Below are 14,614 nucleotides of genomic sequence, written 5' to 3' on the forward strand. Positions count from 1 at the left end.
TGTAATTACCACAAGGATTCCACATAACAATTTATATCTCTAACAGTCTGTCTTAACTTGAAAATAACTTATGTTTGAGCCCATTCTAAAGCTCAACATTTTTACTCTCTCTCCATGCTTTATGTTTTTGATGACACATTTTACCTATTTTTAGCCATGTATCCCTTAATATTTGAAGTCAATTATTTTTACTATTTTTGTCTTTTAACCTTCATACTGGCTTTATAATTAACCCACTACCTTTGCTACTACCTTTACTGTTCCAGTGAGATTTATCCTTTCATATATACTCTTGTTACTAATTAGTGCTCCTTCTTTTCAGCTTAAAGATGTCCCTTTAATATTTCTTGTACATATGGCTAAGTGGTGATCCACACCTTTAACTTTTGCTTGTCTGGAATAATTTTTATCCCTCCTTCAGTTCTGAATGATTACTTGACTAGGTAGAATATTCTTGGTTGGCTTTTTTTTCTTTCAGTACTTGAATATATTGTGCCACCATCTTCTTGACTCCAAAGTGTGCACTGAAAAATCTGCTAGTTGTCTTACAGGTGTTCCTCTTGTATGTAAAAAACAAGTTGTTTTTCTCTTGCTGCCTTTAATATTTTTGTATTTAACTTTTGACACTTCAGTGTGTCTTGGCATGGTTATCTTTAAATTCATCCTATTTGGTTTTCAGACTTCCAAATGACTACTTCCTTCCCCAAGTTTGGGATATTTTCAGCCATTATTTCTTCAAATAAGAATTCTGCCCCTTTCTCTCTCTCTCTCTCTCTCTCTCCTCCATCTGGGAGCCCCAAGTTGCAAATATTAATCCATTTGATGTTGACCCATAATTCCTTTATACTATCTCCACTTTTTAAAAGTCCTTTGTTGTTGTTGTTGTTGCTCTAAATGGGTGAGTTCCACTGCCTTGTCTTCAAATTGATTATCTTTTCTTCTGCTTCATCAAGTCTGCTATTGAATCCCATAGTGTATTTTTCAGACTCTTATTATATTCTTCAGCTCTGAAACTTATAACTGGTACTTTCTTATATTTTCCACCTCTTTGTTGAAGTTCTCACTCTGTTCATCCATTCTTCTCCCCAGTTCAGTATCTTTATGACCATTACTTGAACTCTTTATAAGGTATTTTACTTATCTCCATTCATTAAGGCTTTTTTTTCTAAGACTTTATCTTGTTTTTTCATTTGGAACATATTTCTGTTCTTCATTTTTTTTTTAAAGATTTTATTTATTTATTCGACAGAGAGAGATCACAAGTAGGCAGAGAGGCAGGCAGAGAGAGAGAGGAGGAAGCAGGCTCCCCACTGAGCAGAGAGCCCGATGCGGGACTCAATCCCAGGACCCTGAGATCATGACCTGAGCCGAAGGCAGCGGCTTAACCCACTGAGCCACCCAGGCGCCCTCTGTTCTTCATTTTGCTTGACTCTCTGTGTGTCAAGACACAAGAGCACAAACCATAAAATAGAAGACAGATAACATGAATGCATTCAAACAGAAAAGATCGAAGCAAAAAAGATAGTATGAACAGTAAATATGCTAGTATTATATTTATATAATATAGTATTATATTTATGCTAGTAAATAAATAAATAAACCCCAACTGGGAGAAAATATTTACAAAGCATAAAGCTGGCACTTGATTTGTATCCTGAATAAAGCATTTTTATATATCAAAGAAAAAGAAAAAATTTTTAAAAATAACTAGATTTAAAAATGAACAAAGAGGGGTGCCTGGCGGGCTCAGTGGGTTAAAACCCCTGCCTTCCGCTCAGGTCATGGTGCCAGGGTCCTGGGATTGAGCTCCAAATCGGACTCTGCTCAGCAGGGAGCCTGCTTCCCCCCCCCCCCCTGCCTGCCTCTCTCCCTACCTGTGATATCTCTCTGTCAAATAAATAAATAAAATCTTTTTTTAAAAAAATGAACAAAGAGTATGAGCAGACAGTTTTATAAGATCTGTGAACTAGCCATCAAGGAAATCCAAATTAAAACCTGACACCTTACAGATTAGAAGAAGTTTAAAAGTCTGACAATTCCAATTTCCATTGGCAATGATGTAGAAAGCTGAGTCTTATACTGTGTTGAAAAGGAGCATAAATTGGTATAACCACTTTGGAAAGTATACCATAGATAACAAAATTACACTTCTAAATATAATCTCTCTAAAGCAGTGATTTTGAAATGGTAGGTCTGAATCCATGTGAAGTCAAGTTAGTAAACCACAACCAACTTTTTTTTTTTTGTAATGAGGTAAGGCAAAATAAAAAGAATAATATATGTCACAGTGTGTTGGAAATAGTAAAAGTTTAGTTTTGTGAAACTTTTGTTTCAGTTACAAATATTCAGGTGGATGTATACTTATATATGTATGGATATTCTGGGCATGGTGTACAAAATTTATTTCTTATTAGAAGTCACAGTCAAAAATGTTTGAAAGCCATTGGCTCAGAACAGTGGTTTTCAAAATGTAGTCCAGAAATTCCTGAGGGTCCCTAAGATTCTTTCAGTAGAGCCACAAAGTCAAAACTATTTTTATAACAATACTACAATGTTATTTGCCCTTTTGACTTTCACAAGTATACGATGGAATTTTCTAGAGGCTGCATGACCAATGATATCAGACTTGAGTAAAGCAGGAGTAGATATGAACATCCAGCTGCCTTCTATTATGAAGATTTATAAAAATATAAAGTAATGTTACTCTTCACATTAATTTTTTCTTACTTTTGTAAAATGTAGTTATTCCATAATATACTTTATACTATTTTATTTTTATTAAAATAATTGTTATTTATGCTAACATATAATGTGTTTATCACATTATTTTAAGTGGACTAATAAAGGGTATTTAAATTTATCAGGTTTAATTTACAACATAATAAATACTAATAGACATAACTCACATAAAGAAAGATCTTTGGGGTCCTTAATAACTTTTAGGAGTGTAACGGACCCTGAAACCAAAAAGTTTAGGAAATGCTAGCTTCGAGAAATTCTCCCACATGATCCCCAGATGACAATTATGGGAATGTTCATTGGCACACTGTAATAGAAAATAAAAATAAAAAAGAGAAAGGAATCGGGAGGGAGACAAACCATAAGTGACTCACAAAACAAACTGAGGGTTGCTGGGGGGAGGGGGTTTGGGAGAAGGGGGTGGGATTATGGACATTGGGGAGGGTATGTGCTTTGGTGAGTGCTGTGAAGTGTGTAAACCTGGCGATTCACAGACCTGTACCCCTGGGGATAAAAATATATGTTTATAAAAAATAAAAAATTAATTTAAAAAAAAGAGAAAGGAAAGGTGGAAAAAAAGAGGAGGGAGGGATAAATGGATGAAAAGGGAAAAAGACAAATGAAACGGAAAAAAGAGAGAAGAAACAATTTAGATACCATTTATAGGGAAGTGGGTAATTTTATTAATTTTGATACAGTCATAGAGTGGAAGATGATACAAAATTAAAAGTGAACTAGAGCTCCATAATTACCCAAATATAATGTTGAAAAGAAGAAAGCAAATTTTAGAAGGACATACACAAGGATACCACCATTTACATAAAGTTTGAAGATACTCAAAATAGTACTATATGTTTTTCATATGTATATAAAAATGGAAATTATAAGTAAGTATAAAGTCATGCAGGAGAAGATAAACATTTTATTCAAGATGGTGATTCCTGGAGTGGTGGTGATCTCAGGGGAGTAGTTGAAAGTGATAAGAGATTGGTGAGCCTTCACCATATTTATAAAGTTTTGTTTCTTAAGCTGAACGGTATGTCCTGGATGCTTATTATTTCATTCTCTATACATTATAGATTTCTTAAGCATTTCAAAAAGGACTGAATTTGTATTAGCTTTGTGCTATATGACTACACTCCCCCCAGTTTCTTGGGTTCTAGTAACTATTTAGCTTTATACTATGCCACCTATGAAAACTGAAGAACTGTAGAGCCAGTGGCAAAAAGAAAAGGAAATTGTCTGTCTACCTATGTACCATCACTGCACTGGGTAGTTTTTTCCTTATTTAATTTTCACCAGAATCATAAGGTACTGTACTGATTTTAATAATGGTAGAAAGAGGAATACCTGGAGTGGGGGGTTCTCAATCAGTTAAGTGTCTGAGTATTGGTTTCAGTTCATGTCATGATCTCAGGGTGGTGGAATCAAGGCCAGCACTGCACTTCAGCTCCTGCGCTCAGCAGGAGCCCTGTTGGTGCTTCTCTCTGCCTCCCTCTGCCCCTCTCTCCATCTCTCTTGCTCTCTAAAAATAAATAAATAAATCTTTTTTTCAAAAGAATCTTAAGAAAAAAAAAAAAAAAGAATGGGTAGAAAGACTTTCAAGTTGAATCAACCCCTCAAAGTTGTATGCAATCATAACGCAACTGAAATGTTCAGGTCATACAAGGTGTTAATGGTAGGTCTTCATGAAATTGATTTTTTAAAGTTGCCCCAGCATACACAGACCTGTGGCTTATTTTTCCACAATCTATGGGACTGATTTCAGGTATTTTGACACTTCAGAAAATGCGTTTATTTTCTTTCTGCTAAGTTGGGACAACTTGCTCCTCTCCATCTCTATGATATAATTATAAAAGAAATGTTGAGGCATGTATTACACCACTATAAACAAAAGGGCCACATCCAGAATGGGGGATAAAGAATTTAATCCCCCAAACTGGTAATTGTCAAAATTGGAGATGTGACATTTTTCCCAAGGCAAAATCTCTTAAAAATAAGAAGGAGCAGACAAACCATGAGAGACTATGGACTCTGAGAAACAGAGGGCTTTGTGCGGGTGGGGGGTAGGTGAACCTTATGGTGGGTATTAAGGAGGGCACGTATTGCATGGAACACTGGGTGTGGTGCATAAACAATGAATCTTAGAACACTGAAAAAATACAATTTAAAAAAAAAGTAAGAAGGAGCACCAAAAAAAAAAAAAAAAAAAGCAAGTGATAGTCATATGTATTCATATTTCCTATGCTAAACAAAAAAAACGCACACCAAAATCATGAGATATTTTGTTTTGTCTATCAAATTAGCAAAGACTGTTTTACAGGAAATATTCCATGCAATAATAATGAAACAATACCTACAGTGTAAATTAATACATTCTTTAAAAGGAACAGAAATACATATTACATACCATTGCATACAATATATATATACAAGATATACATGTATACATCCATGTATACAATTATACATCTATATGAATTATGTTATATAATATATGCAATATTTCCCAGCGGTTCTTTACAAAGCCAAGGGTAGGCACACGGTCCACTGCCAGGTAGAACACTAGCACTGCAGAGCGTGATAAGCATTTGGTGACAGATATTTTCCTAGTCTAATGTGATTGGAAAATGCTGGGTTAAACAAACTTAAACAGATTTTCTTTAATAAGCTAATGTACATAATGAACCTCTAAAAGATGACCTTTTACATGCAGCAGTACCCAAACTTCTTTAGTTATAATAGCCTCCTTTCAAGGAAATTCCCTTGTGAATAATTTCTCCAGAACACTGTCTGGGAAATGATCCATTTCACCTTCCTACTGTGTTCCACATCTCAATAATCTCATCTCTGGAATCATACAGGGAATTGGCACATTGTGTAGCATACAATTGACAGGGTTCTGGTCATATACTGATGCTCTCTTATTACAAATAATTAAAAGAATTTAGGATTTTGTTGATATTCTCTGAAATAAGACATCACTCTTTACAATGAAAACTTCTGTCCTCAAGCTCTCCTCACTTACTGTGTCTCTTAATAGGGAGACTTCTCTGCTGTGGAAACCATCGCAGAGAAGATACACAAGTAGGAAAGTTAGAGCTTTTCCCACTTTATCAGCAAAACACAGAAATGTCTCTAGAAATTTTTTTGAGGGGTGCCCGGGTGGCTCAGTGGGTTAAGCCTCTGCCTTCAGCTAAGGTCCTGATCTCAGGGTCCTGGGATCGAGCCCCGCATCGAGCTCTCTGCTCAGCAGGGAGCCTGCTTTCCCTCTCTCTCTGCCTGCCTCTCTGCCTACTTGTGATCTCTGTCTGTCAAATAAATAAAATCTTTAAAAAAAGAAACTTTTTTGACACAATTCCTATAATTCTTCATTGAAAATATTAAGTGCCCAAAAGAGAAGAATTGACTTTTCGAAAATCCACTCATGGATTAGCTCCTGGCCTACGCCATTAGAGTTGCCTGTCTCAGTAGATTAGCTGTTAGCATTGTTGCTCAAGGGAGTAGAGCAGGGGAGCTGGGAGGGTTGTGAATGGTGGCTGTGTCAGCTGTTGTATATGGCACTGAGCTTGTGCACCTACCCAGAGCTTTTTGAAGAAACATAGTCCCATCCAGAATATTTCTAGTCACTTGAATATTGGTGAAGACCTATACATTGCTCTTTAGCTTTGGCAAAAATGCCCAAGCGATACTAGGTCATCTTTCTTTTGCACTGTTACAGAATGCTCATTTCCACTCTTCTGGAATTGAAGCAATCTTGGAAAGAGTAGAAAGAATTTTTTATTCCTCTTCTTCTCTGTACCCTCCAGCCAAGCTTTCTATCTCCCCCGCTCCACCCCCAGCAGAGGAGTCCCCAACCTCCTCTATCCTTGATGCTTTCTACCCTGCCAGCCCAGATGACTTGAACTTTCCATTTGGAAAACTATTATGTCCAAGCCCTTCACTGTGGCGACCCATTCTTTGCCTTCTTCTTCTTTTCTAGCCAACTTAATTACTTGTCTTCCTTCCCTCTCTCCATCTAGATCTCAAAGTAAAATCCCATTCTTGGCTTATGATTTGTGCCCTTTATCATGGTCAGGGTGAAATTCCCACCAGTCCTCCTTGACCTCCTGGTCTCAATTTCTGAGCCCAGACAGACCTGGGCTCAGACTCCAATTCAGCTGCTGTATGGACTTGGCCTCTGAATCCCTCATCTGTACAACAGACATTTCTCTAGATACTTTCCAGGGCCTGGGGAGAAATAAATGTAGGCAGAGTGCCTGATACTTAATTGGAGCTAACGAAATGGAATCTATTATTATTGTTGATACTTTAATGATCATCACTTCCATCTGCCAGTGACTCCTTCTCCTGGACTTCCCCTCATTGTGCTCTGATCACCACCCTCTCCCTTCTCTGTGAGGGGTATCGGGGCACTGATCCGTACCCGAACTGCTGTTGCTTTTGGCCAAAGGCAATCAGTTACTAAAGAGACCTTCTCTTCTTCCCATCCGCTTGACCTGTGGGTCACATTATTTTGCCGAAAAGCAACTACAACTAAATGAGAGTGGGAGACCTATGCATAATCCAACCAACCACTACCTCTCCGGACCAAAGTGAAAATGTGGAGACTTTGGCCACAACCAGGAGTGAGGACTACTAGCTGTGTCAGTTAGTTCAAGAGCGAAGCCCCAAACCAGCTCTCTCCACAGCAAGAGACTTCCCGTGTATTTTGCCGTAGCCGCTGGCTCCAGACCACCCCTCCAGAGAATGTGGAGAACTAGCTGTTTGGCCCAGAATTTGCTAAGCGGAGGAACCTCACCCCCACTAACATGAGGCCCTGGTCCAGTTCTCTAGAGAGAGCTCAGCGGCAGCCTGCAGTCCACGGCTCCTCCAATAAACAGCCACCTCGCTTGCCAGCACTGAGAGAAAAACCAGGCCCCTGGGGCTCTGGGCCAGAGGAATTTAGAAAAAGCCTTCTCTCTGTTGGGTCAGCCATTTCCCTGAGCCCTGAGGACCTCCCCCACCCGCTTTCTCTGCCCTCCCCAGGGGTCACAGCTCTGAACAAGCCCACCCTCTCTGACTCAGCCCCCCTGCCCACCCCAACCTGACTCCCATCGGTACTCCTGGGCTTTTACTTGCTCTTCCTTGCTCATGGAAAAAGCCAGAACAGCCCCCACCCCCACTCCCATTCTGACCTACTACCTTGGAAGGCACAGATGCAGAGAGTTTTTTTTCACTGAGCAACTCTCTTGACCCCAGCCACATTTAGGGAGAGAGGAGGAGGGACCCCCAGGTTTCAGGTCTTTCCAATTTCTCCGTGGTCGAGCTCAATGAGCAAAACTGCTAGTAGTAGGGTCTGCACCTCTCAGACAAGCTGTTCCAACTCTTTTCTAGAAAACCTATTCTGCTTGCTGCCTGACAGAGACAGCTCTCACCTTCCCCGTGATCTTAACCACAGAGGCCACCACTGATTGGATCATGGGTGAATAGCTGAGCCAAAAAGGAGCCAACAGATTGGGTGGGCAATGGCCCAGGACTCAGGTGGTCCTCCTCAAACGAATGAAGTGGGCCGGTCCGATTTCTCTCCTAGATGGCGCATTCGAATACACAAGCCAGTCACAATCCATGGTGACGGGGAAGCCACAGGAGCCACAGAAAAGATGAGTAAGCAAAGGAATCTGGCCAAGACAGAAGAAGAGGGAGCCGAAGTGTGGGCAAAAGCCCTGACCAGAAGGCCACGTCTACACCCTGTCGTGTGCCCCAGCCCCAGCAACACCTGTGAGCTGGCCTTCACCTTTCATATGTGTCCTGTGAGATTCTTCTATAAACTCTCGTTCACGCCCTTTCTGACTGGAACCAGCTCGAACAGGCTTTGTTTCTTTGCAACCAAAAGAATCTTGACAGAAACAGTCTCCTCCAAATAGACGCCGCGGTCTAAAACGATCTCTCCAGACATGCTGCATTACCATGGGAGTCTCCTGTTAGCTTGTCTGTAACAGTAGAGAACATAGCCATTATGTCCTGAACACTCTCTTTCATGCCAGGCCGTGTGCTAAGAGCTTCACGCCCATTGTCTCGCTTCTTCTCATTTCAGCCCTATGATGTAATATTATTATCCCTGTTTCACATGTAGGAAAACCGACACCTTGAGAGGTGAAGTAAATTACCCAAGGTCATGCACTTTTCCAGGGGCCCACCCAGCATCTAAGTCTAGTGGAGGTGATTCCAAGTCTGTACTACGCATCCCCAGGATTTGTCTCTGGTATGATCTGACAAGGCAGGATGAAGCCATGTCACTGCTACCTGCCGGCGTGCGTTCTCAGGCCTCCAGAGGCTCTCCTGAGAGTGATCGGTATCCCAGCACCATGAACCGACAGGGATGTCCAAAGTGCCATTGAGAATTGTGGAAGCAACCACAGATACTGCTCTCCACTCCCAGTACCCCATGGGTGGGTCCCCAAGGACATCAGACAGGTCCAGGCCCCATCCCCTGCTCGCTGCGGGCTTTTGAAAGGGAATGTGGGGGTGCCTGGGTGGCTTGTTCTGGTTAAGTTTGGGGGGACTCTTGATTTTGGCTCAGGTCACAAATCTCACGATTCTGTCCCCTTGCCCCTCCCTCCCTTGATACTATCCGCCCCACCCCCCGCCGCCACTCCTACTGGCGCTCTCAAATAAATAAATAAAATTTTTAAAAGAAAAAAAAAGGAAGGAAGGAACTGTGGAATTAAAAGCGTGTTAGGAAAGGCAGCTACACCTGCAAAATCACCTACAGCAGGGATGACCCTCTGAAGAACAATTTCAAATACACTGAACAATAGATCCATCTGATTTCTTTTTAATCCTCCCTCAACATATCCCCTTGTTGACCCTAAACATTGTTTAAAATTAACATTTTCTCAGATAATTTCCCAGGGATGGTTTTTATTGTTAGGCTCCTTTCATCAGTATACAACCCAGGAAGCTTGTCCATTTGGGCAGGAAAAGACAAAAATGAAGACAGGTTGATGCTTTCATGAAGTATGGACGGCAGCTTAATATTCACTAAGGGGCTCAAGCCCCAGTTCTGACCAACCACTCTTGATTATCCTCCAGACTACCTTCAAGAGTCATAGAAATCATACTAGATGAAAAAGTTTTATTCAAAAACACATTTACCTTCTCAGGGCAGAGAAGTGAACGCTCCTATGGGAAGGAAGGAGATGATAAAGGCAGATAGTCATTAAATGTGCCCTCGAACTTGCTGGGGGGGTTTTAAACTAGATCTGTAATTACAAGGCTACTAAAGATGTGAGGAATATAGTTAAGGTTTCGTCAGCACTTTTATTGTAATACTTAGTGAGATTAGTCATTTTAGTGTTGCCTCTCTATGCCAAAAATGGAAGTCAGCTGTGTGTGCTCCAAAAACTGTTTTTTAAAGGATAGTTGTGTGTATCGAGTGTATTTTGCCACTGAGGAAACATATCTGAAAGCTTTTGCATTTCAGCCGGTCATGTCAAAATGAAGTAAGGAGGAATGATGGCTTTAGCTATTGCTCCTAGATAACGACAAGAAGCCTCTAGGATGCAGACAAGCCACGAAGGGATAATAGGGAGTATCAGGTCCACAGATACCCCAATCCCCATCTCCTGCAAAGAGGTCCTCCTGATGGCACCAATCGGTCTCGAAGTTCATTCCCTGAGCTAGAGAGCCCTTCAGAAGTGTTGAGAGGCAGCTGTGTGAGGGCTTCATGACCTAGATCAAGACCAGCCTGTCACCCAAGGACAGAAAGCCAGATTCTTTTGTAAGACTGCGCCTCTTAGTGAATCAGATCTAAATCCAGGAGTTGTGACTGGCCTGGACGTATTCATCTTCCCAAGTATAAACCTCGAGAATTTGTTTCCACTAGTACATTAAATATTTATAATCTCACACACCAACAAGTTTGAAAACTTACATTTTAAACAAAGCTCATGTTTATTATTTATTCTTCGTTCCATCTTGTCAAGTTTCTCCAAGAGAGGTAATATTTCTTTATCTCTCTTCTGTGAATGCTTTGAAGATGGTCATATTCTTTATTCCAGAGGCCCCCAGGTATTTTGTTACTCAATTCAGTTGGTGACCTAATGGGAAATCCAATGTGTGGCTTTATAGAAGGGGTTTAAAAAATCCATAAAACACCCAGACTCTTTTTTTTTTTTCCTTCTTAGCATATATTACTTTGTTTGGGATTTTGTTGTTGTCGTAAGGCCTTGACTTTTTTTTTTTTTTTTTTAGGCCCTGACTTTTAATAATGTTACACTCTAGTTAGTGAGGTAAGAACTAAAGACATAAAACTATTAAATTATGAACATAAATCAGCATGCTAAAGCAGCTGTTGGCACAGACAGGGATGTGCAGCTCAGATCCCCCCTTCCAGATCCTTCTCTTCCAGAGAGTCCAGAAAGGACTCTCCGCCCAGCTGCAAGGACTGGGTGAGCTGGCAGCCTCCAAGGTAGCTCACTCCATTTTCAAGCCAAGGTCATACTCCTCTTAGGAGGCACCCCAGACAACTGAGCAGCCCAGTAGTACAGGGCCTGGCCATTTCCATCCAATGTGTAGCCTACCAGCTGGTCTTCTTTGTTCCCAGAGGCACCTTTAGGCTGGCCGGCTCTTTGTCAGGTGAGCGCGCTGGGTGATGGCTCCCTGTGCCTGATCCCACCTCCCCTTCTTTTCCTTTCACAGAGACCCCTCCTCAATAAACTTTTGCCATGCTAACTATGTCTCAGAGACATAACCTAGCCTGCAACAATGTCGAAGTGTTAACAGAAATCAAGAAAGGATTGGGACTAGGACCCTGTGTGTGTGTGTGTGTGTGAGAGTGTGTGTGGAAGCGTTAGAAGGGATATTAAAGTTCTCTTAGGGGACTGTGATGAGTCATGAACTTTGAGCTTCACTGCCTTGAAAGGTACCTGCACTTGGAAAGCCTGGGAAGATTGGGAACCAGTGATGAGAGACCTGGGCAGACCAATCCAGTGTAGGCCAAGGCAGAAGGGCACCCAGAAGTCAGCCCTCCCCCACTCCACTATTGAGGAGACCCGTTGCAGAGATGCAGTGGGGGAACATGCCTGTCTTGCTTTTAGAAAAGCTCAACTGCAGTCCTAGCGCAATGTTTGATGGACCGTGTGACACTGGGTGGAACACTTCACTTCCCTAGATCTCCCTTGTCCCCTGGGGATGATACTGATTCTCCTGGCCAATCCTACAGAGCAGTTATGCAGGATCAAGAGAGATAGTGAAAGCATTTTGTTGACTGAATGGCCCTAGGAAAACACAAGGTATTATTACTGTGTCACTTCTGAAAGGTTAGAAGCAAGCCTGTGTAATGGAGGCATGACGATCTGTACCACCCTGGAGGGGTGGTCAGCTCCCCCACTTCCTAGCACTACTCCAAGTCTCAATGTATATTTCGCTTATCTGAACTTAACTTACACTGAACTTATTTAGCACATCCCTACTTTGTCAAATGTATATCCATTGATCATTTTATTATTTTCTTCCTGGTATGTTTATAATTTAATCTGGTGATCCTGGCACAAAATATATACTCCATAAATATTTGTTGAGTTGAATTGAACTGACCCTTTCATTTTTTTCTCTTGGTCTCTAAATGCTCTGTGACAGCTTTCACAAACTGATTTTTTATGATACTATACCATCCTGTTCTTTATATCAGAGTGAATGATTTAGACCCTAGCTGTTAAATAACATGTTATCTACTCCCTTCACTAGGAGATAATGATGAATTCAGTGTCAATTTATCAGGGCTGCGTGAAAATAAATGTTCCCGGGCTTTAGCTTATCTTCCATGAATTTTATCCTGAAAAAGTGCCTCTGCTGTCCAGAATCTTCAAGTTCAGTGGGGAAGAAAGCCACAGAGACAAGTGGTATGGTAGTAAAATTGCAAGGTACTGTAATGGCATCGGGGAAGGAAAATTAGCTGCCTTGGGGGGGGGGTGCATATTGGCTGTAATTAAGAGTAGAGACTCTGGAGCCAAGCAAGTACTGGGGTTTGAATCCTAATTCCTCCTTTGAGAGTTTGTGTTCCTTAATTTTTCCACATCTCTTGTTCCTCATCAGCAAAATGGGAATAACTGTAGCACCTATAATGTAGGTCTGATGTGAGGTTTTAAGTAGGACAGTGTTAGGAATATAGGCAGTGTTTAAACTGGTGAGTAACTTTATTTCAGGAAACAAACTGAGAGTTGCTGGGAAGGAGGGGGATGGGACGGATAGGGTGGTTGGGTTATGGGCATTGGGGACGGTATGTGCTATGGTGAGTGCTGTGAACTGTGTAAGACTGATGATTCACTGTACTCCTGGGGCAAATAATACATTATATGTTAATTTAAAAAAATAAACAAACTGAAAAAAAAGTTGCTTAGAATTTAAAGGAATTTCTTTTGATATATAGCCTTAAAAATAAGTGTCTGCTAGACACGGTAGATATTGCCATTTACTCTGGTTTGCTTTAGTTTTGCTTTTTCTTACTCAGAATCCCTTCCCTCAATTTCTTCTGATAATAACTCCCACATCGTTGGGGGAAGCACTCTCCTCACCTCCACTTAGCCTTGGTGGAACTGCCAAACCCAGTGACTATGGCCCCAGCCGCAGAGTAAGGCGACAGTCCAGATGGGTTACATCATGGTATTCATCCTCTTGGCCTGGGAGACTGACCCTGGAATATGGACACACCCCAAGCGGGGTAAACTGAGATAACTTATAGATGGATACTGCAGGAGTGGAGATGCCTTCTTCCTCAGTAGGGTCAGGGCCTGAGTTGGTGTAAACATAGAGCTACCTGCTGTCAAATTCCTCCTTTTCCTCACCACAGGGGGGTAATGAGATTGAATTACAAAAGAAGCAAAGCTGAGGGAGGGAGAAAGGAGAAGAGATAGAAGGAGAGGGAGAGACAGGGGAGGGCAGGAAGGAGAGAGAAGAAGAGAAAGAAGGAGGAAGAGGAGGAGGAACAGAGAAGAAAGTAGGATTAAAGAGGGAAAGAGAAGAGGTTTTATATATATATATATAGAGAGAGAGAGAGAAAGAGAGAGACAGACAGACAGAGGGAGAGTTGAGAGAAGGAAGAAGAGAAAGAAGATAACACAGAGGAGAAGGGGGAGAAAAGAGGATGGGGCTTGGAGAGAGATGGGCAGAAGAGGAAAGAGAGGGAAAGAGAAGTAGAGATTCATAAGGACAACGGTACAAATACACTATAGACAAAGTGAAATGCCTTCACATTACCATATTGGCTTACTTGTTAAGCTACCAAAGAATTTTTGAGAAAGTACATTTTGTGACTGAGAAAATAACATACTTTTCTAGACTAGAGAGTACAAATAATCATAGAGTAACTTTAGGATCATAACCTTGAAAACTTTTGAAACACTATGTCAGACAATGCAACATTACTATTTTTCCATCTTATACAACTAGGTTATTAAGATTCCTTAGTCAGAAATTACATCCGTATTCCCTTCAGTGCCTTGAACGTAGCACTCAATAAATGTCTGTTAAATTAATGTGGGATGGACAGAATGAACACACTGAAATTTAGAGACTCTCAGATTGCATCCTCAAGGCTACAGCTAAGACCCCATAATAAAGTGAGAAGTAACATTTGTCTGTGGCTTACTCAGCCTCCTCTTTATGGATACTTTTATCCCTTTTTGGCACCTGCCCCACCCCCCAATGCTCTTCCCACTTCCCATATCATAAAACCTGCCTTCAAAGGACAATCCAACATTCGCGCTATAAGAGTTGTAAATAGCCAGTAGAACTTAATGGTCTCTTCTTCACGGGCCCTCCTAAGGGCACTTGAAGAAGACACAAAGAAAGAAAAGCTTTAAAATTCACAAAAATTAAATGTTTCGTTCTGGAA

Source organism: Mustela putorius, unplaced genomic scaffold, assembly GCF_011764305.1.
Source record: "Mustela putorius furo isolate JIRA1106 unplaced genomic scaffold, ASM1176430v1.1 tig00537227_pilon_pilon_pilon, whole genome shotgun sequence".
Taxonomy (NCBI): domain Eukaryota; kingdom Metazoa; phylum Chordata; class Mammalia; order Carnivora; family Mustelidae; genus Mustela; species Mustela putorius.